Source organism: Lithobates pipiens, unplaced genomic scaffold, assembly GCF_037356315.1.
Source record: "Lithobates pipiens isolate NorthernLeopardFrog02 unplaced genomic scaffold, aLitPip1_a1.2 Scaffold_18, whole genome shotgun sequence".
Lineage (NCBI taxonomy): Eukaryota > Metazoa > Chordata > Amphibia > Anura > Ranidae > Lithobates > Lithobates pipiens.
In genome coordinates this window covers 294,462,273-294,485,749 of record NW_027507758.1, presented here as the reverse complement: position 1 = coordinate 294,485,749, position 23,477 = coordinate 294,462,273, and positions in this window count along the sequence as shown.

The window sequence follows — 23,477 nt, the reverse complement described above, 5'->3', positions numbered from 1 at the left end:
ATGACACTGGCAGTGAAGGGGTTAAGTGTTCCTAGGGGTGTGTTACTAATTGTTGGGGGCTGGGCTTTCTTTTAGTGAACACTGATCTCTGCTCCAATCACATGGAGCAGAGATCAGCGTCACTTGTTGCTAGGCAGAACGGGGAGATGCTGTTTACAACGGCATCTCCCAGTTCAGCCGCCCCATGAGACGATCGCGGGTATGTCCGCGGGACCCGTGACCAGACTGACGGGGGTCCCGACCAGCACGCGAGCGCGCCACTGGCAATGGCAGGGCGGCATTTAAGATTGGACGTACCTGTACACCAATATGCCTGCCCATGCCATTCTGCCGACGTACATCGGTGTGCGCTGGTTGGGAAGTGGTTAAAAACAACAGACTTACTGGCAGGATCATCAGGTGAAAATGAAAGAAAGCTAATGCAGCCATCACATCTAAGAATTGGTAAGCTGAAATAAAATGTTCGCTTTTGGTTTTAATACCGCTTTATGCTGGGTTCACACTTATGCGAATTGGATGTGGGTTTCTCCACATCCAACTCACATGACAGCAGAGTGTGACTGGCTCTTAATTTAGCCGGTTCACACACCTCCGGCACAGCCACGGTCTGCATTTGGAAAGGGTCCTGTGCTTCTTTGGCTCTGAATCAGGTGCAAATTCAGCCAGAAATTCAGACCTGATTCACACCTGAATTGGATAAAAGGGACACACCAGACCCCCTGATGTGAGCAGTGGCCCCAGCATATCTGAACTCAATGCTACCTGGTTTAGTTCTACTTTTAATTCTGCATATCTCACTCTCTGAAGCTGTTTGGTACAATTAAATTGGCTTCCAACATCCCCCTCCCCCTGGATGCTATGTAAGCCTCCCAACCACCCTAATTTCCACATGGACTGCTGCTCCCAGAACACAGAGACATACCGTGACTCCATGTACTGCCGGTGCCAGTGTTCATTCCAGCACCCAGTGTCAGTATCTAACCACCTCCAGTATGCCGTTTTTCTTTATCCAACTGACCACCCACACCAGGGCATTTTTTTTCCTTCCGTTGACCAGCAATGCAGTGTACACTGTTACATAATCTTAACCACTGCAATCTTTATATTGTACTGTACTACATACCTGGCCAACATTTTTGTTGCTTTAATTGTTTCTTGTTACTAAATAGACAGCTAGTAGTAGTACAAGACAGAGAAAAACAGGCAGCGATGTATACTATGTGTAAATTCATGCTCTATTTATTTGTACCTCTTCAAACCATGCCCATTGTTCAGCATTATGCAGCAATGCCCACTTTTTGCCATGTTAGAACTGCACACTGATGATGTAGCATTCAAGGGGAGGAGCCAAAGAACAGCATAAAAGATTCCAATACTCCCAGAAGTGTTAGATGTGAAAAGTCTTAAGCCAACAATAGACAGTTTGAAACTTGGCTGGTTCAGCAGGGACCAGCTGAGATTCAAACCACGTATGGGCATGCTGATTGTACCCAAGTTGATCGATCAATCAGCTAGGGTGCAACCAGTCAGCGGGATTTTTCATGTGATTATTGCCAGTGGCTATAGCCGCTAGCAATAATCACTGTGTTCTCCCAGCCAGGAAGTTTCCTCGTCCCCTCCACCAGGAAAACACAATAGTATTGCAGGAGGGATTCCCCCATCAACACTGACTGATGGGGGAATTAAGCGATTTTTGTTCCTGCAACCCTTTATTGCAAGAAAGAAAATTGCACTGTTTGTTGGCTTTGGTCGGCTTTAGCAGTGGCTCGGCAAAAAAAAGCAAAGGTCGGCAGCAAGGGAGTCAACAAAGGTAAGTATTGTATCTGTATTTTATGCAGCAGAGTTTTTTTTTTAAAGCCCTACTCCAGCCCAATATATATATATTTTTTTTTGTTTAATGGTTGGAAACTTTGAGGCTATTGTTGCTCTCAAATGTATTTATTGCAGCAGAATAGAAAAGGGTTGGAACCTTGGTATGTTTTTAGCTATTGTATATTTCTGTCCCAGTGACCTCTGATTTCATAATTTCTTTCCTTATTGTTAATGGACAGAATGTAAAAAAGAACTCCAATAAAAATGAAGACCACAAAAAAAAAACATATTTTATCACTGCACAGTCATTTTAAATAAGCCCATAAATGTTCCTATCAGTAAAAATGTGCTAGACATGAATACATAATAGCTACATTGCAAAGTTGCCCTTAGTTGCCACTTATTGCATAAGAACCACTGAGCTGATTAGATAAGGTCCAGAGCAAGATGTTTCAGTTATGGTAAAATAAACCCTCCTCTCTACAGAAGTAGAAATATTACTGCCACCTTTATATTATTTATACTATGGCAAAAATATTACAATGTGGGCACCTAAGTTACATTTGCAAAAATGTTTTATAAAAATTTTATTGGCAGAACTGTTTACATCTCTTAGCATAAACTAATACCAATTGTTCTGGAGGATGACCTTTCTCAATGCACTTTCTACATTGAGTTATGCAATTCCTACAATTTATTTATAAATAGAAGTGAGCAGAGTTCTTACAAACACATGCTAAATGTATAATAAAATGAACAATCCCTTTATGCCAGAGCCATATTCAGTCTATAGTATTGTGCAGTTTTGACTTTGATGACTTTATCTAAGGCTGACTGTTTAGCTCCAGAGTTTGCATGACAAATATTGATGCATAGATTGTAAGAACCTTGAGGGCAGGGACTGATGTGAATGTATAATATATACAGTATCTCACAAAATTGAGTACACCCCTCACATTTTTTGTAAATATTTTATAATATCTTTCTATGTGATAACACTGAAGAAATGACACTTTTCTACAATGTAAAGTAGTGAGTGTACAGCTTGTATAACAGTGTAAATTTGCTGTCCACTCAAAATAACTCAACACACAGCCATTAATGTCTAAACCGCTGGTGACAAATATGAGTACACTCCTAAGTGAAAATGTCTAAACTGGGCCAAAAGTGTCAATGTTTTGTGTGGCCACCATAGTTTTCCAGCACTGCCTTACCCCTCTTGGGCATGGAGTTCACCAAAGCTTCACAGGTTGCCAGTGGAATCCAGCTTGTATAACAGATGATAATTCCATATGTACAATAACAGGCAAAGATGACACTTAGGCCGCGTACACACGCGGGGACTGTTCGCTCAACTTTGTTCGTCAAACAGTTTCAGCGGACAGTCCGCTCAAAATTAGCATGGACGGACTTGCCCACACACGACGAACGAACAGTCCGCTGAAACCGTGCGCGATGATGTGAACGGCACGTACGACGGGACTAGAAAACGACGTCCTATACACTGCAATGCAACCTTCGGCGTGTAAATTCTTTCTGAGCATGCGCGAGACTTAGTTTGACGAACAAGCCTACACACGAGGGGACTGTCCGCTGAAACAAAGTTTCAGCGGACAGTTTTTCGGAAATTCCGAAAAACTTTGTTCAGCAGACTGTCCGCTGAAACTGTCCACTGAAGCCCACACACGAGCGGACTGTCCGCCGAAACACTGTTCAGCGGACAAAGTTGAGCGAACAGTCCCCGCGTGTGTACGCGGCCTAATACACTCTAGTTTGGGTGCTGACAGAATCAATTATTACTTCACTTTTTTTTTACATCCCATAACAGTTTTGAAGGCATTTAACAGCGGTATGCTATGGTTATCTCCTCCACCTTTTAAAATGTCAAGAGGTTGCTTATAAAATGGTGAATTCTCACTAAGGGAATTATGCATGATATCTTTACATCTATTACAAACCATATATTGTACATCTATAGTTGGCAGATGTTATTTGTTTACATGAAATGAGCAGCTATATTTTGTACAGGACTGGAAGACCGTATCAAGATTTCGGATTACGTATGTTTTTTGCTATGAAATTGCCAAATGCTCTACCACCGCCAGAGAATTGCCGATGTGGTTATGTGCCGATTCTTACCTTTTTTTGTTAGAAAATCGAGTGACATTTCATTAACCACTTGGGATCCGCGCTATTGCCAAATGACGGCATTAGCGCGGACCTACATTTTCGGGACTACGTCTATTGATGTCGTCCCGTGTACGAGCGGCCTGCGAGCCCCCTGAGGGGCGCGCGCGGCGTGCTCTGTGATCGACGAGTCCATAAGACTCGCCTGATCACCGATCCGTGCAAGGGGTCGATCCCGACCCCTTATCACGTGATCAGCTGTCAGCCAATGACAGCTGATCATGTGATAGAACGGAGCCGGCAATCGGCTATTATTCCTCCTCGCGCTGACAGCGCGAGGAGAAAAAAAAAAAGCCGATCACCGGCGGCCGTGATCGGGACATCAGTCCCGATCACGGCCAGCAATACAAGCAACCACCTGCCACCTGCCAGTGCCCACCTGCCTCCCGCAGTGCCATCCTGAATAAAAGTAAGTGCCCCCCGTCAGTGCCCATAGTGCCCACAGTGCCACCCACAGTGCCACCCACAGTGCCCACAATCTGCCTCAAAGGTGCTGCACCCCAGTGCCACCCATCAGTGCCCAGCAGTGCCGCCCATCAGTGCCCAGCAGTGCCGCCCATCAGTGCCCAGCAGTGCCACCTATCAGAGCCACCTATCAGTGCCACCTATCAGTGCCCATCAGTCCCATCTATCTGTGGTACCTATCAGTGCCCATCCGTGCCACCCATCCGTGCCACTTATCCGTGCCACCCATCCGTGCCATCTTATCTGTGCCCATCTTTGCCCATCAGTGCCGCCTTATCTGTGCCCATCGGTGCCGCCTTATCTGTGCCTATTAGTGCCGCCTTAACTATGCCTATCAGTGCCCACCAGTGCAGCCTATCAGTGCCCACCAATGCAGCCTATCAGCGCCCACCAATGCAGCCCATCAGTGCCCACCAATGCAGCCTATCAGTGCCGCCTAATCAGCGCACTTCAATGAAGGAGAAAAATGACCCGTTTGCAAAATTTTATAACAAACTATTAAAACATGATTTTTTATTTTTTTGCATCTTTTTTTGTTTGTTTAGCAAAAAATAAAACTCTGAGCTGTAACTAAATACCACCAAAAGAAAGCTCTATTTGTGGGAAAAAAATGATAAAAATTTCATTTGGGTACAGTGTTGTATGCCCGCGCAATTGTCATTCAAAGTGCATCAGTGCTGAAAGCTGAAAATTGGTCTGGGACTGAGGGGGGTTTAAGTGCCCAGTAAGCAAGTGGTTAAAGTAGTCCTAAAGGCAGGTTTTTTACCCTAATGCATTCTATGCATTAAGGTAAAAAACCTTCACCTTCTGTTTGCAGCTATTAGCTCCCGCCGCGGTCAGTCACAGCAAGTGAGCCAATGAGGAGAGAGCAAGGGCAGGGCTGAGACCCTCAGACCCATTCATGGCACCTGGTACTGTGCCCCAAAGAGGTGAATGGGGCCATGCCACAACTGCATTGTGGTAAAGGGGTATTTCAGGGTAAAAACCCTCTTTAAACAGGCATGCAGGGGACAGCATACTGCTGCCCAATTGCCTGCTATTCGCAGGCCAGCCTCTGCTACCAGTGTGATCCACCACAGATTGAGGCATAAAGGGGCCTTACTGAAAATCTGCATTATTTGCTGCCATGTACATGAGCCCTTACGTAGGATCCTGCTTCCATCTTCTGCCAGCATGATCCTCCATACTAGTTGCCCTATTTTTCATATGGACATGAGCATGCACCCATGCACATGTATAAGTAAATGAAATAATATACACAACAATTATAATTTGTTTTTGCAGTTTGGCAGAAAAAAAAAGCAGACAGGCTGTAAATACTGCACATAATGCATGCAATCAATTGACATTCAGAGATACAAACTGAGGTTTAACAGGTCATACCAGCAAACGCACTATTTGAAATGTCAACATTTAAAGCAATCACTAATTGTCCTGCAGTGTTACATAATAGAATACTATGCGTAAACTTTTTCATTCATACTGGGTAAACAGATGCATAGAATGCTATGTGAAAATAGGGCCGCAGACTGGAATGAGGAGCTGTAAGGAATGTTTCCCTAGCTCCCTCCAACTCCACCTCTTCTACAACTTGTTTTTCAGTCACCACACGTTCCATGTAAACGCGTACATCAGAGTCTTGCAAAACATTCTGCAGCTGGCCTGCACTTTGTTTTTTACTCTGCCTCTGCTTTCCTTAAAAAATGAGAAAGCCATAGAGACCCAGATCTGTTTTCCTAATACTAACAAAAAACAGGTCCCGCTTTACTGAGCCTAAAGTAGCCTGTGTAGCTGATCAACTGGCTAAATCGGATAAACATCCAAACCAAAGGGCAAATAGCAGTAAGAAAATAAACGTAGTATTGGCCCACAATTCAGTATCAAAATGTCTGAAATCTTTACAAAACAAACAGACGCACATTTTCAATCTTTTTAAATTTGTTATTTCACTTCTGTTATAAAAGGCACCTATGAGTACACATAACAGAATACACATTTTGTTGTGCAATGCTAGAGCAGCACAAGGGCATTCTGGTATCAACTGCACTTTCCTTTTCTCCAAACCAGGGAGATACAGCATCTGTGTGTACGTCCGCTCGTCCCCACCCCCTTTCCTGGCCGGCCAGGTAGCGTGCTCGGATAAGGGTCTGGTGTGGATCTGGGGGGGACCCCCACGCCGTTTTTTCGGCGTAGGGGGTTCCCCTTGAAATCCATACCAGACCTAAGGGCCTGGTATGCTCTCAGAGGGGGAACCCACGTCAAATTTTTTTTCAGAAATTTGGCGTGGAGTTCCCCCTTCAGAGCTCATTCTCTGATTGGCCACGGCAAAAGTCGCCTGGCCTGGGGAAACCTTTCTGGCTGTGAAAGCTTTTTTTCCATTCATTCAGCTAAATGCATGAACATCCTCAAAAAAGTAGAAACTAGAAAGCCTTTATGCGGTGACTCACCTCCTGCCTCACTGTCTTGCAGCTCCGCTCGGGCTGAGGAACGGAGCTGCCGACGTCACTTCCGGGTTTCGTGAAGCAGCCGAAAGCCGGAAGTGACCTGCCTGTCTAAGAATGACAATGCTCCCGCCCGTAGAATCACAGTGATTTTACGGGCGGAAGCTAGTCGGCGTTCTGCAGTGCGCCGCAAGGCGGGTTTTTAACCCGCAAATGAAGCGCCATGGATGCAATCTTGTGATTGCATCGACGTGGCGCTTCTCATAGTGCACTGTGACCGGCGCCACAGTACACTATGTTAAATTGTTAAATTACATTTTTTTTTTTTTTAAATGTCTTAAAGGGGCCGTTTTTTTATTTTTTTAACTTTTTTTTTACTTTTTTTTTTTTTACACCTAGGGGGAGGGGGGGGGGGCGGCCCCGGGGCACCCCCTATGGGCGGGCCGCCACTGATATATATATTAAATACACTGCCTGCACGCCACTAAGTAACCTGCCTGCCTAATCTAGCTCAATCTATCTCCATCCAAAAAAACTATACACGGCTGCTATGTAAGCAGTCTTATATAGTGTGGGGGTGGGCTTAGTCCCCAGAGCCATGATTGTCCAAAGGCACCCTGGGGAGAGTGTAAAAAAGAAAATAATTTTAAATATAATAAATTATAACACTTAAAAAAAAAAAATTTAATGTTACCATACCCCGTGCTCACGTGCAAATGAGAATGCATACATATGTCCTGCATTCATATGTAAATGGTGATCACATCACACGTGTAGTTTGTTGTGATCCCGCGGGCATGCACAATATTATAGCAGAACATGTTGGGGTATCTATTTACTCAGCGTAACATCCTCCTATATTTTACCAAAAAAAACAGGTATTATATTGTTTGTGTGCAGTAAAATTAATTTAACAATTTTTTCCTGAAAATCTACATGACAAACCGCTGAGCAAATATTGTGTGACATAAAACATTGCAACAACCACCATTTTTTCCCCACAACCTTTGCAGATTTTTTACATTTATATGAGAAGTGTCAGAATTGGCTTGGGCAGCAAATAGTAATGCTTATTTACACCCCCACCACCCCCCAAAAAAATGAAATTCTGTATATTGCTTCTTACCAGTCCTTACAGGTGTTGGCTGCTTTTGTTCTCTTTTTTTAGGCTATTTTCCTTTATTTTTAACTGCCAATCCTTCCAATAATCTATATCATGTCCTAAGGTGGCAATGCTCACACACTGTACTGTATCTATAGAGGATCAACAGTGTCACCTTAGATCAATTTGTGTTAGGACTACAGTACATCTCCACCTCTCCTCTTCTCCATGGGGGAAATGCATTTTCTAGTTCACAGACCGAACTGGGAACAATTCTAACTGTCAGGAGAGAGTATAAGTTTAAAAAGTTCACAAAGTTTCTGGAAGGATCAACAGGGTTGTTTTGTTTCTATGTATTATTAACAGATATAACCAAATACTTGGAGTAGTACAGTGTATCTAGCAGTACTCAGGGGAGCAAACATGCAATATTTATTGTTAGGGTTTACATACATTTTCAGAATTTCAGACAGTAATGGCCCAGAGATAAGACCAGTTTCTGGCCCAGGGCCTTTATGTATGACATGTTTAAAATAAACCTAAATAAAATTTCTGAATCCAAAGCTTACTAAAAAAATCAAGCAAATGGATTATTTATTTCACCTTTCCATAATTGTGTAATCAAAGTGAATACAGCTACAATGTATTGAGTAAAGATTCTCAACTCCTAAAATAAACCAATCCCGCTTTCTCTAATTTCTTGAATAGTTCTATGGATCTCTTGAACCTTGGCCAACTTTTTGTGGGTCACTGACTGTGGCCAGTCCATCCTGTCAGATATGTCTTACTGTCGACCATCATTGACCCCCCTGCCCAAATAGTGTTTTGGGTGAGAAGTGGCGTGCTGGAGCCACTTCTTTGAAACCTCACTGGTTTTTGCTTAACACACCTTTGGTCTGGGGATACCAGAGAAGTCTACTGAGGACTACAAGTGACCTGCAAGCACCTCTAAATTCCTGTTATTCAGGGTAAGTAATGGCTTCAAAAATATCCCCTCCATTAGTGTAGTTTAATTGGTGAATATATGCAAGATATGTGATATTTAAAGGGTTGGCTCATGAACAAACTCTGTTGTTCACTTCAGACCTCTTTTTTCCCATTTGGCACAAATACCCGCAGAACATATATAAAGGTGATTACAGGTTGCACAGCTAATAATGCCTATTAATATACTTTAAAGCGACAAACATATACATAGGTTTTCTCCCTTTTTCTTATTCAACATACAATAAATTCAGCTCACAAAGGGACATGCACTAGACTAGATGGAAACAGGAAGCAATCACAGAGCACTTCCCAAGGTGATCCTTAAACAAGTAGTTCATTGTGACCTATAGTAACCTTCAGCCAACAACATTTCACAATAGACTATGTTACATTAGTCCGTGAGTACCAAGTGGCAACAGTAACGGTATTTATGCTGCTATAATGGGAATATAGAAATTTGTGTGGTTTCTGATGGGTACTGGTCAAGGAAAACTAATAAGGCCAAACTGTATAAGTACTTGCAGAATACTAAATCAAATTATATTAAATACAATGTATCTAGAGTTCAGCTTTGTAGAACAATTGCCAGCAACAGGTAAAAGTAGAAAGTGAGCTACTAGTAGCTACTATCCAGTATACACAGCAAGTGTAAGCTCTAATGAGCAGGGCCCTCTGATTCCTCTTATATCAAATTGTATTGTAACGGTAATGTTGCCTTCATTTTGTAAAGCACCGAGCAAACTGTTGGTGCTATAAAAATCCTGTATAAAAATAATAACCGTGCTTAACCACTTTCAGACCGGACCATTTTGCTGGTAAATGACCAGAGGTCTTTTTACAATTTGGCACTGCGCTGCTTTAACTGGTAATTGCGCGGTCATGCAATGTTGTACCCAAACGAAATTTGCGTCCTTTTCTTCCCACAAATAGAGCTTTCTTTTAAAGGTATTTGACTGACTCTGCGATTTTTATTTTTTGCGATATAAACGTAAAAAGACCGCAAATTTTGAAAAAAAAATGATATTTTCTACTTTTTGTTATTAGAAAAATCCACTAAACTCAATTTTAGTCATACATTTAGGCCAAAATGTATTCAGCCACATGTCTTTGGTAAAAAAAAAAGTCAATAACTGTATATTTATTGGTTTGCGCAAAAGTTGTCACATCTACAAACTAAGGTACATTTTCTGGAATTTACGCAGCTTTTAGTTTATGACTGCCTATCTCATTTCTTGAGGTGCTAAAATGGCAGGGCAGTACAAAACCCCCCTAAATGACCCCATTTTGGAAAGTAGACACCCTAAGGAAATTGATAAGAGGCATGTTGAGCCCATTGAATATTTTATTTTTTTGCCGCAAGCGATTGAATAATGACAAAAAAATAATTTTTTTTTTTTTTTTTACACAAAGTTGTCACTAAATGATATGTTGCTCACACATGCCATGGTTATATGTGGAATTGTACCCCAAAATAAATTCTGCTGCTTCTCCTGAGTACGGGGATACCACATGTGGTCGACTTTTTGGAAGCCTAGCCGCGTACGGGGCCCCGAAAGCCAAGCACCGCCTTCAGGATTTCTAAGGGCATACATATGTCATTTTACTCCTCACTACCTATCACAGTTTTGAAGGCCATAAAATGCCAAGATGGCACAAAACCCCCACAAATTACCCCATTTTAGAAAGTAGACACCCCAAGCTATTTGCTGAGAGGCATGTTGAGTCCATGGAATATTTTATATTTTGCCACAACTTGCGGGAAAATTACAAACTTTATAAATTTTTCACAAAGTTGTCACTAAATGATATATTGCTCACACATGCTATGGGCATATGTGAAATTACACCCCAAAATAAATTCTGCTGCTTCTCCTGAGTACGGGGATACCACATGTGTGGGATTTTTTGGGAGCCTAGCCGCGTACGGGGCCCCGAAAACCAAGCACCGCCTTCAGGCTTTCTAAGGGCGTAAATTTTTCATTTCACGCCTCACTACCTATTACAGTTTTGAAGGCCATAAAATGCCAAGATGGCACAAAACCCCCCCAAATGACCCCATTTTAGAAAGTAGACACCCCAAGCTATTTGCTGAGAGGTATGTTGAGTCCATGGAATATTTTATATTTTGCCACAAGTTGCGGGAAAATTACAAACTTTTTTTTTTTTTTTTCACAAAGTTGTCACTAAATGATATATTGCTCACGCATGCCATGGGCATATGTGAAATGACACCCCAAAATAAATTCTGCTGCTTCTCCTGAGTATGGGGATACCACATGTGTGGGATTTTTTGGGAGCCTAGCTGCGTACGGGGCCCCGAAAGCCAAGAACCGCCTTCAGGCTTTCTAAGGGCGTAAATTTTTGATTTCATGCCTCACTACCTATTACAGTTTTGAAGGCCATAAAATGCCAAGATGGCACAAAACCCCCACAAATGACCCCATTTTAGAAAGTAGACACCCCAAGCTATTTGCTGAGAGGCATGTTGAGTCCATGGAATATTTTATATTTTGCCGCAAGTTGCGGGAAAATTACAAACTTTTTTTTTTTTCACAAAGTTGTCACTAAATGATATATTGCTCACGCATTGCCAGGGGCATATGTGAAATGACACCCCAAAATAAATTCTGCTGCTTCTCCTGAGTACGGGGATACCACATGTGTGGGACTTTTTGGGAGCCTAGTCGCGTACGGGGCCCCGAAAACCAAGAACCGCCTTCAGGATTTCTAAGGGTGTAAATTTTTGATTTCACACCTCACTACCTATCACAGTTTTGAAGGCCATAAAATGCCAAAATAGCACAAAACCCCCCAAAATGACCCCATTTTGGAAAGTAGACACCCCAAGCTATTTGCCGAGAGGCATGGTGAGTATTTTGCAGCTCTCATTTGTTTTTGAAAATGAAGAAAAAAAAAATAATGTATATTTTTTTTCTTTTTTTCAATTTTCAAAACTTTGTGACAAAAATGAAGGTCTGCAAAATACTAACCATACCTCTCGGCAAATAGCTTGGGGTGTCTCCTTTCCAAAATGGGGTCACTTGGGGGGATTTTGTGCTATCTGGGCATTCCATGGCCTCCGAAACTGTGATAGGCAGTGAGGAATGAAATCAAAAATTTACACCCTTAGAAATCCTGAAGGTGGTGCTTGGATTTTGGGGTACCGTACGCGGTTAGGCTCCCAAAAGGTCTCACACTTGTGGTATCCCTGTACTCAGGAGAAGCAACAGAATGTATTTTGGGGTGTAATTTTACATATAACCATGGTATGTTTGAGCAATATATCATTTAATGACAACTTTGTGCAAAAAAAAAATAAAATAATAATAATAATGTATTTTTTCCACAACTTTTGTCAAAATATAAAATATTCCATGGACTCGACATGCCTCTCAGCAAATAGCTTGGGGTATCTACTTTCTAAAATGGGGTCATTTGGGGAGGTTTTGAACTGTCCTGGCATTTTATGCACAACATTTAGAAGCTTATGTCACACATCACCCACTCTTCTAACCACTTGAAGAAAAAGCCCTTTCTGACACTTTTTGTTTACATGAAAAAAAATTTTTTTTTGCAAGAAAATTACTTTGAACCCCCAAACATGAAGTGTTTTTTTAAAGCAAAAGCCCTACCGATTAAAATGGTGGGTGTTTCATTTTTTTTTTCACACGGTATTTGCGCAGCGATTTTTCAAACGCATTTTTGGGGGAAAAACACACTTTTTTTTATTTTAATGCACTAAAAATCACTATATTGCCCAAATGTTTGATGAAATAAAAAATATGATCTTAGGCCAAGTACATGGATACCAAACATGACATGCTTTAAAATTGCGCAGAAATGTGCAGCGGCGACAAACTACGTACATTTTTAAAAGCCTTTAAATGCCTTTACAGGTGACCACTTTAGATTTACGGAGGAGGTCTACTGCTAAAATTAGTACCCTCGATCTGACCTTCGTGGTGATACCTCACATGCATGGTGCAATTGCTGTTTACATATGACACCAGACCAACGCTTGCGTTCGACGTTGCGCCTTAGCAGGGGGGGACAGGGGTGTTTTTTTTTTTATTATTTATTTTGTTTTTTGTTTTTTTTAAACTGTTCCTTTCATTTATATATATTTTTTTATGATTTTTATTGTTATCTCAGGGAATGTAAATATCCCCTATGATTGCAATAGGTAGTGACAGGTACTCTTTTTAAAAAAAATTAGGGTCTATCAGACCCTAGATCTCTCCTCTGTCCTCAAAGCATCTGACCACACCAAGATCGGTGTGATAAAATTCTTTCCCAATTTCCCAATGGCGCTGTTTACATCCCGCAAAATCTAAGTCATGAAATGCTCGTAGCTTCCGGTGTCTTAGGCCATAGAGATGATTGGAGCCATTCTGGTCTCTGATCAGCTCTATGGTCAGCTGGCGGAACCACCGGCTGCATTCTCAGGTTCCCTGTTGGGACAGGAGAGCCTGAGAAAACCATGGAAGATGGTGCGGGGGGGGGACATTCCCTCCCACTGCTTGTAAAAGTAGTCTAGAGGTTAATTAGCCGCTAGAATTGCTTTTACATAAAAGCCGACCGCTGGCTGAAAAGAATGATACCAAGATGATACCTAAACCTGCAGGCATCATTCTGGTATAAGCACTCAAAGTCCCGCAACATACCAGTATGTTGCTGGAACTGGTTGGGCATATATTGTCATTTTTTTTTCATGCAGCCTGTGGGCTAAACGAAAAAAAAATATTGATCGGTGGGTATGCCCACCATTAGATACCACCCTTCATCCACCCACTTTTAATGGTGGGCATACATGCACCATTTATATATGCCGAAGCATGGGGGCATCCTCCCGCAAAAGGTAGGAGCAGATCGCTCCTCCACCCCTTATGCCCCCATGCTTCGGCATATATGCTCTTTTTTAACTGTGGTGGTGAAATCACCCCCGACAGTGCTGGAGTCGCGGCTTTATGTATCGTGGGAGCAAACGCTGTTGCTGTCAAGATAAATAAATCCGCGCTGCAACTGAATGGCGTACCTGCTAAGCAAATGATGGTTAACAATAAAACAAAGTAACATTACAGTATAACAGTAAGACGTACCATACCTGCAAAGCAAATACAAAAAAAAAAAATATCAAAAAATAACACATTTAACAAAATCTGTGCCTAAAATATATATATGCCGAAGCATGGGGGCATCCTCCCGCAAAAGGTAGGAGCAGATCGCTCCTCCACCCCTTATGCCCCCATGCTTCGGCATATATGCTCTTTTTTTAACTGTGGTGGTGAAATCACCTCCGACTGTGCTGGAGTCGCGGCTTTACGTATCGTGGGAGCAAACGCTGTTGCTGTCAAGATAAATAAATCCACGCTACAGCTGAATGGCGTACCTGAAAACAAAAAATGGTTAACAATAAAACATTGCAGAATAGAATACAGTACAAAGGAGCAGAACAATAGAGAGAGAATAGAGAGAGAGAGAACAATAAAACGACAACTATTTTTGGTTTTTTTATTTTATATATTTTTTTGTTTTGTTTTTTTTTTACTTTTTTTTTTAACACTTTTTTTATGTAACTTTAACACTTCTGTTGTAACGGTTCCAGCGGTTTGGGTCTCTCAAAATGCGATGGCATCTTGGGAGACCCTGTGAACGTGTGCCTAGCCTGTGCAATGCTGTACCCTACGCTAATACTCAACTAGTTCATGGTAGCGTTCAAAACATTCACCAATGCAAAGACCAGGATTGTCAGGACAGCGGGGACAACAATAACGGGTGTCACGCCTATATCCGCGCTTTCTGCAGACACAACATTTTCTTTGGGGGGCTTGTTGGGTAGGGGTACTCGGGATGACATAAGAATAATGCCTCTCATGCAGCCGGCTTACTGCATCTGGTAGGGGAAGGTGAGGTGGAGCACCGTCTGGATACAGAAGGGCTCTGACGATATCCTCCTGGAATTTAAGGAAGGATCCAGTCCGTCCTGAAGCTTTGTGTAGTACATAAGCATTCAGTATAGCCAATTGGAATAAATAAACAGACACTTTTTTGTACCAGCGTCTGGCCTTACGGGCAACTAGATACGGCGCCAACAACTGGTCATTGAGGTCCACCCCTCCCACGTTAAGGTTATATTTGTGGACACAGAGGGGTTTCTCCACAATACCAGTCGCCGTAGGAATTTGGACCGTCGTGTCTGCATGAAGGGAGGTAAGAACGAAAACATTCTTATTATCCCTCCACTTCATAGCGAGCAAATTATTACTCCGCAAGCAGGCTCTCTCCCCCAGCCTAAGACGGGACACTACAAGCCGCTGGGGAAAGCCCCGGCGATTAGGTCGCACGGTGCCACATGCTCCAATCTGCTGATCAAACAAGTGACTAAACAGTGGCACGCTTGTGTAATAATTGTCCACGTACAAGTGCTACCCCTTTCCGAATAAGGGTGACACCATGTCCCACACTATCTTGCCAGCGCTTCCTATGTAGTCAGGGCAGTTCTCCGGCTCTACGTGACTATCTTTACCCTCATAAACCATGAAACTACGTGTATAGCCTGTGGCCCTGTCACAGAGCTTATACATCTTGACCCCGTATCTGGAACGCTTGTTGGGGACGTATTGTTTGAATGACAAGCGACCAGAAAACTTAATCAGGGACTCATCAACGCAGACAACTTGATGGGGAGTAAACAAGTCTGCAAAACGTTGGTTGAAGTGGTTTATGAGGGGCCGAATTTTGTAGAGCCGATCGTATTCAGGGTCTCCACGAGGACAACAGAGTTCATTGTCGCTGAAGTGCATGAACCGCAAAATCATCTCGTATCGTGCCCTGGACATGGAAGCAGAGAACACGCGCATATGGTGAATTGGGTCAGTGGACCAATATGACCGCAACTCACTCTTTTTGGTTATGCCCATGTTGAGGGAGAGGCCCAGAAAGATTTTAAATTCGGAAACCGTAACTGGTTTCCATTGTCTGGCAAGGGCGGACTGGGGAATAGTGGCGATGTGTTGACCAGCGTACAAATTGGTTTGGTCCACAATAGATCTATAGAGATCTTCGGTGAAAAACAGTGAGTAAAAGTCAAGTGTCGTAAAATCAACTGTTTCCACGTTAATGCCAGGTTGGCCAGTGAATGGGGGAAGTACGGGTTCTGCAGAAGTGGTGGGCACCCAATTAGGATTGGCGAATTCTGCAGGAAGGGCACTATGGGTACGACGGGCCTGTCTTTGTCTTCTTCTTGGTGGCAGCGGGACACTACTTGTGCTTGCCACCTCGCCAGCTTGAACTGCGCTTATGGGACTCGCCACGTCACCACGTCTTACTGCAGTGCTGGATGTACGTCCAGGGTGTACTAGGCCGCTGGTGCTTGCCAGTTCACCAGAAGGATGAGCGGCTCTAGTACGTCTCTGCTCCATACGAGTGACCTGCGGTTCCTGCACCTGAACAACAGAATACATTCGGGATTGGGCACACCTGTTCTTAACAGGGGCCTCATCTCCATGGTCAGAGCTATCTGTCATGGAGCCGCTGTCCTCTACAGGATCGTATTCTGAGCCTGAATCTGACAGATGAGTGACGTCCTCTTCACTATCTGTCATGCTCAGAAACGTGTAGGCCTCTTCACTAGTGTACCTTCGCTTTGCCATTTTGGGCTCTAAATCCACCCATTTTTTTAACATATGATCAATCCAATGCCCATCCTCATCTATATTTCAAATGGCAAATCATTTGCTTTTGGGGTTTTTTTTATTACTTGTTTCCTTATTGTATTGAACACTTCTGGGACCGGCCGCCTAGGTGATGTCGTAACTAGGCGATTCCCATTGACTTCGGGGATATCAGCGTCATCTATCCCAGGAGTTCATGGAAATTGCATAATACCGAAATCTTGTGCGATTTTCTTATTTTTTGTGATTGACAGGTTGCTATAGCAACAGGGCAGGAACTTACGCCAAACGCTGCCATTGAAATAGCAATATGTCAAGACGAAAGAGCATCGCTCAGTGGCATTACTGCGTAGGTGCGAGATCGGGAGGTGCATGTTGGGTGCATGTTGGGTAGCCAGCTGCACTGATTCCCGAAAATGAATACAAGAGGGCTTCCGATGCCCACAGCAGAGATGGACTCTGCCTGCTACTGAGATCAGGTTAGGCTTAAACGATTTAAACATGAACTAAAAGGACAACATTCATATAATTTTCTATATGGTAAGTTTGAATTGAAGCCAATTGCATGGCACAAAAAACTATTTGGGGGACTGGGAAAGTTCATACAATTTTTTTTCTGCATTCTCTGTAATTCCCTGCATTCACAAGCACATACTGCTCTATAAAGAATCAGCAGGGAGGAAGCAACATTTTACTCCCTGTAGCCTGTGCAATTTGTAGGGTAGGTGTATTCCTTGAAATTCTCCACGTTTGGTCATGTTACAACCAAAAAACAAATGTATTTTATTGGGATTTTATATGAGAGACCAACACAAAGTAGCACATAATTGAGAAGTGGAAGAAAAATGATAAATTGTTTTTATTTTTTTACAAATAAAAATGTGAACATTGTAGAACCACCTTTCACAGCAATTACAGCAGCAAGTCTTTTTTGGGGATTTCTCTACCAGCTTTGCACATCTAGAGAGTGACATTGTTTCCCATTCTTCCTTGCAAAATAGCTCAAGCTCTGTCAGATTGGATGGAGAGCATCTGTGAACAGCAATTTTCAAGTCTAGCCAAAGATTCTCAATTCGATTTAGGTCTGGACTTTCTAACACATGAATATGCTTTGATCTAAATCATTCCATTGTCACTCTGGCTGTAAGTTTAGGGTTGTTGTCCTGCTGGAAGGTGAACCTCACTAGTCTCAAGTCTTTTGCAAACTCTAAGCCCTTGTACACACGGTCGGAGATTCCGACGGAATGTTTCCTATCGGACCGTTTTGTCGGATATTCCGACTGTGTGTGGTCTGCATTGGACTGTTTCCGTCAGAAAATCCGACGGACCAAGTTTTCCAACTTGCCGGTAAAATTTTCAGACAAAATGCTCCAATCGGACATACTCCGATCATGTGTAGCCTACTCCGACGGACAAGGTGCTCACAATCAAATTCGGACATGGAAGCGCTCGCTCAGGTAAAACTACTACTCGTAATCGATATAGCACATTCGTCACGCTGCAATGTTAAAAATTCTTTCATGAAGCGCATTCTCTTGTTCTTTACAATGCTGCAAGAAAGAACTTCTTTTGATGCTCATAGTCACACACACTTCTCCCGAACGTATTTCTTCAGTCTTTTTTACTCATTTCAGCATTACAATATTTTAAATCGTCACATCTACACATTTTGTTTTTTAGTGTTTGTTTGTTTTTTGGGCGGAATTTTGTGGTTGGTTTTTTTCATTAACATCTCCTTTTTTGACAGTTTGCTCATCTTTGCATTTTTTGGGGGGTGTTTTGTGTGTCAACTTACCAAAACACCATTATTATCTTTTCTGTATTTTGTTGTTCTTTTTTAATCTACAGGAGGTTGTTTAGTGTTGGTGCCCCTTGTTATTCATTTGACTTTGTATTTTTGAAATGTACCTGCCTGCTCACAAATAAACTTGCCTTTTTGAAGTAAAACACATACGCAAGTAATTCTTCAAACAAAAAAAACCTTTATTTAGGTGTCAGTAACAAATACAGAGGGAGGCAGCGATGGAGAAACTGGGGAGATTAGCGAGGCCTTTGGCCCCCAGGGCACACATCAACTATTTAAACGCAAAAATTGGTGGCCTGAGGAGTACATGAGGGAGAGAAGTCTGGTCCTGAAGTCCAAGAAACCCGGAACAGCAGCAGATGACATCTATGTTCCCAGGCTGTGGTACTACAAGAGGCTACATCTTCTGTCAGACCAGACTGAACCCAGGTAATCACACTCTGGTCTTCCTTCTAGGCTGTGGCTGTGGTGCTGGAGGTGTGGCAGAAGGAGGAGGAGAAGGAGGAGGGGCATGGGCCAAACCACACAAGTGTGTTGCTTGTGTGATTTGGCCCAACAGACCCTTGTTGAGGGTGTGTATAATTAGCTCCTCACACTAGAGCTTTTACCCCTCCTCCATTTGCTTGAGTTTGCACGCAGCCAAGGCGGCAAAGGCCTCTTGATAGGTGGGGGTGGCTTGGAGGGCTGCAGAAGCCTCCCCGATCAGCCTCAGAGCCGACTCCTCCACATTCCCCCCTTTCTCGCCCTTTTGTGTGGAAGGCGGAGGGGAGGGACCTGGCATTCTGTCAGGCTCCTCCGCCCGCCCACCGCCTGGCTGCCGCTTACCCCCACCTCCTCCTGGCTGCCACTTTCCACAGCCACCTCCTGGCTGCTGCATTCCACACCCTCCTCTTCCTGGCTGAGGTCTTCCTGTGTATGAAAAAGGGACATAGTTTTAGTTTTTGGTTCATCAAACACACACAATTTTCACATCAAGACTGTTGCAAACTATTAACCAATAGAAAAGACTATCATTTTGAGCCCAGCATTTTTCTTTCTTGCCCCAAAGGTTTTGGCCACTACTGTCTATTGATATGTGAAACACTTACTAAAATCAGCAATTAGTGAGCACAAATCAAGTTAACATCATTCATTTTTACTCCCAAAATATGTACAACAATACTATACCTGGCTCAAGCTGGGCTCCCCCAGTTCTTCCTGAGTGGAAGGCCCAGATTGGGCGTTGGAAGACTCAGCGGGTGTGGAATGTAGCATAGGACGCGTGGAAGGAAGAGTAGAGAGGGATTCTCCGACCTCAGCCTGGTCTGACAGAAAATGCATCCTGTCATAATACCACAGCCTGGGGACATAAACGCCATCTGCTGCAGCTCCAGATTGCATGGACTTCCAGCACCTTCTTCCTCTCCCTCAGATATGTACTCCTGAGGCCACCGATTTTCACTTTTAAATAGTAGATGTTTGCCCTGGGGACCACCGGCTTCACAAACTCAACCAGTTTCTCCATCGCTGCCTGCCTCTTTAGTTTGTTACTGTAATGTGGGTGTGTAGCTTGCCACAGGCAGGGCAGCTCCCTGTATTTATCGATGAACAGAGGGAGGAAACTGTGATCACTGAAACCGTCCATAATTTCTGCAAGACACAACACAAGACAAACCCTAATGTCAGGCTAAACTCCACTAATGCAGGCCTCAATCTAGAAGCATTATAGGCTAGTGATGTACCAAGTTCAAAATTTTACCTTCGTTTGCACGATCGTCGCGTCAGCTTCTCCCTCTGTTTACAGATCGTACGTACGACACACGCGTGTTGCGTTTTATATACAGTGCGCATGCGTGAAACTCCGCCCGCCCCTGACGTTCTTTCTAGACTATTCCCCACCCCTTCGCTTTTGGCGCAGTGGGGAGACCACATGGCGGAGAGAACGCAGGTGCGCAATCAGAGTTCCACTAACAAGGAGGAGGGCAAGGAAAGCCCGGAGCCTGAAACGTCCCGATCCAGGAAGAGAAGATTTAAGGCCTCAAATATGTCTTTTGGAGAGATTTTGAAGATGGTGGACATATTGAAGAGAACCGACTATGATGGGAAGTATGGACCTTACCCAAACCCAAATATCAGAAAGGCCAAGATCATGACTAAAGTTGTGAAGAGTCTTCAGAAGAATTTTGGGGTACGACGATCCAAGGATCAACTGAGAAAACGCTGATCAGACCTGAAACTGAGGTAGCACGATCAGTACAGAAGGATCAAGCATGTTCTTCAAAAAAGTAAGTAGTTGTCGTGTGTTCATATGATTATTCTTGCTTGCATACTGCTCCATGTGCTTTGATTTCATGTTGTACAGTTTAAAATGGCCACTTTCAAGTTCATGGGTTCAATCGTTCATAAGGAACATCGTTCTGCAGGTAAGTATTCCAGCTTAACAAAGTGTCCACAATAATGTTCTCACCTTGGAACTTGGCCAAAATACACAATTGTACCACACTTCCAAGCAATGTTTCATATTCCTATTTCTGCCCTTTGTGTGCTAAGTATTCCTTTTTTACATTCTCATAGGGAAGAGAAGACTCGGGAAGTCTGAGGACACCAGGGACCCCACCCCTCCTAAAGAAGGCGAAATTCCAACACCAGAATCAGAGGAGCAGGAGGAGGAGGAAGGAGAGATCGTTGAAGTTGGACAAATTGTCACCGCAACAGGTGAGTGTCAGAGACCACAGCTTCCGGTAAGCTCATCAATGTATGTCGGCATATTTATAATACATGGTGTGTTATTTCGCTTTTTTTGTAGGTGATGTGGAAGAAGAATCACATTTTACCAGTGAAAGTGCCCAGATCCTGATTGGGGAGATAATGGGGTGCAATCGGGATTTAGAAAATATGCAGCAAAACATCAATGATGTTCAAAATAAAATGAAATGGCTGAGTTGAAGGGGTTGCAGCCCCAAAACACACTGTGTGCATCTTCCAAATTTGGCTTTTCCAGGGGTGACACCCCATCTGATGAAGGTAATATCAGCCCAGTTTGTACATATTCATGTCTGATATTGTCTTCACTTTTCAAAGTTGAACTTTGTAAGTTCCTGTGTTCTGTATGTTACGCTTGGATACATGCCTGTTTACACCAAAACACCAAGTTACCCAAAAATAACCTTAAATAATGTTTTTGATACACCCAATATGTTGGTTTGTTGTAAAACCCTTTTCTAAACGCACATGTGAATGTGCTTTGATTAAAAAGTTAAATTATCAACAATGTGTGGCTTCCTTTTTCAATGCGCAAAAGCAGTATTTGGAGTAAAATTGTTGTTTTCGGTGACAATGGGTGTTATTTACTAAAGGCAACTCCACTATGCACTCCAAGTGCAGTTTCAGGTGCACTTTTGCAGTGCACTTGTAGTGCATAGTGGATGTGCTGTCATGGTTATGCAATAGAGTTTGTCTGCTTACCTGTTTCCATGTGTTCATCTCTAGAGACCAGCCGACCCTCACCTGACTGCTTTTGTAATCCATCCTCTGGCATGACTCCACCCTAGCTCCTATCAGAGAACTCTATATTAACCTGTGCACTGCAGGCCAACCCTGCTGATCAACCATTGTGCATTCCTTTGAGTGTTTAGCTTCCTGTTACCTGCCGTGTGTTCTTCTGTAGTTCTGTTACCGACTTTGGCGTGTCCTTGACTATCCCTGTGATCCTGACCTATTGGCGTGTCCCTGACTATTCCTGTCTGCTTGTGGCTCCGACCTTGGCTTTATCCCTCACTATCCCTATCCTCCTGTTGCCTACTGTGGGTGTGAGCTGGGGGACCCTGGGGGTCACGACCTGGAGCCAGTTGCAGCCAAGTCCATCCTCACCACTAGAGGCCCTGGTGAACACCTGCTGGCTCTTAGACTCCGCGCCCAAGGGAATCTTACGCTCTAACCTCGGTCTAATCTCAGTGGGATCTGTCTCCAGTCCGCAGCAGTCAGCCTTAGGGTCCACAACCTTGCGGTGCACTCCTGATCCCTACGGTGTGCCTCTGTCACCCACAGTGATGTGTTAATTTTCACAATCATGCCATTTTCATGACCCCACATATTTTTGCCATGGTGCTGAAAATGAGCAAGATTTTGGTCAGTAATGCACTACATACATTAGTTAACAAAAACAAGGTGTGTGTGTAGCAGACCCACAACATAATAAGATTATCTGAAGAAGAGACTGTCACCTCATCTCAGAACTTGGGTTTGCACTGTTGTAGAAAAAGGCACAACAACAAAAATCTAAAATTTACCTAGGAGACACCTAAAACCAAGCCAAGCAGTAAATGAAAACAAAGATTATTGTAGTTTCAAAGAAAAATGTATTAAAAAATGCCTCTCAGACATTGTCTGGCATATCAATGGCCCCCCTACCCACAAAGTACTCCATGTATTGGGTTCGGACCTCACGGGCGCTTTGGGGGGGCAAGCCAGGACGTGCAGCTTCAAGGGACGTGAGGTTCTCATTTTCAAGCAAGTCTGCATCTTGGCCAACTGAGACCACATAGTTTGCTGAATGTCTTTTTAAGAAATTGTGCAGAACACAGCAGGCAAGCACTATGTGATTTATTTTATATTCCGCCATGTGGATAGGCGTTAAAAAAGGTGGAACCGGCTGGCCAGTATTCCAAAAGTGTTCTCCACCACTCTTCTGGCTCCGGCCAGCCGGTCCGGGGTGAGGGTCCTCATCGGGAAAGGCTGCATCGGATGGTTTGCCAGGGCAAACGCCTCATCCGCGACGAAGACAAATGGGAGTCCTTCCTGATTCTTCTCTGGGGGTGGCAAGCCCAGACTGCCACTCTGGAGATGCCAGTAGAATTCCGTCCGTGCGAACACTCCACCATCCGACCATTTTGCCCCACGTCCACATACAGGAAGTCATAGGTCGCTGACACCACCACCAACATCACGATACTATTAAACCCCTTGTAATTATAATAGTACGACCCTGAGTTGGGGGGTGGGACGATTAGGACGTGTTTCCCCATCAA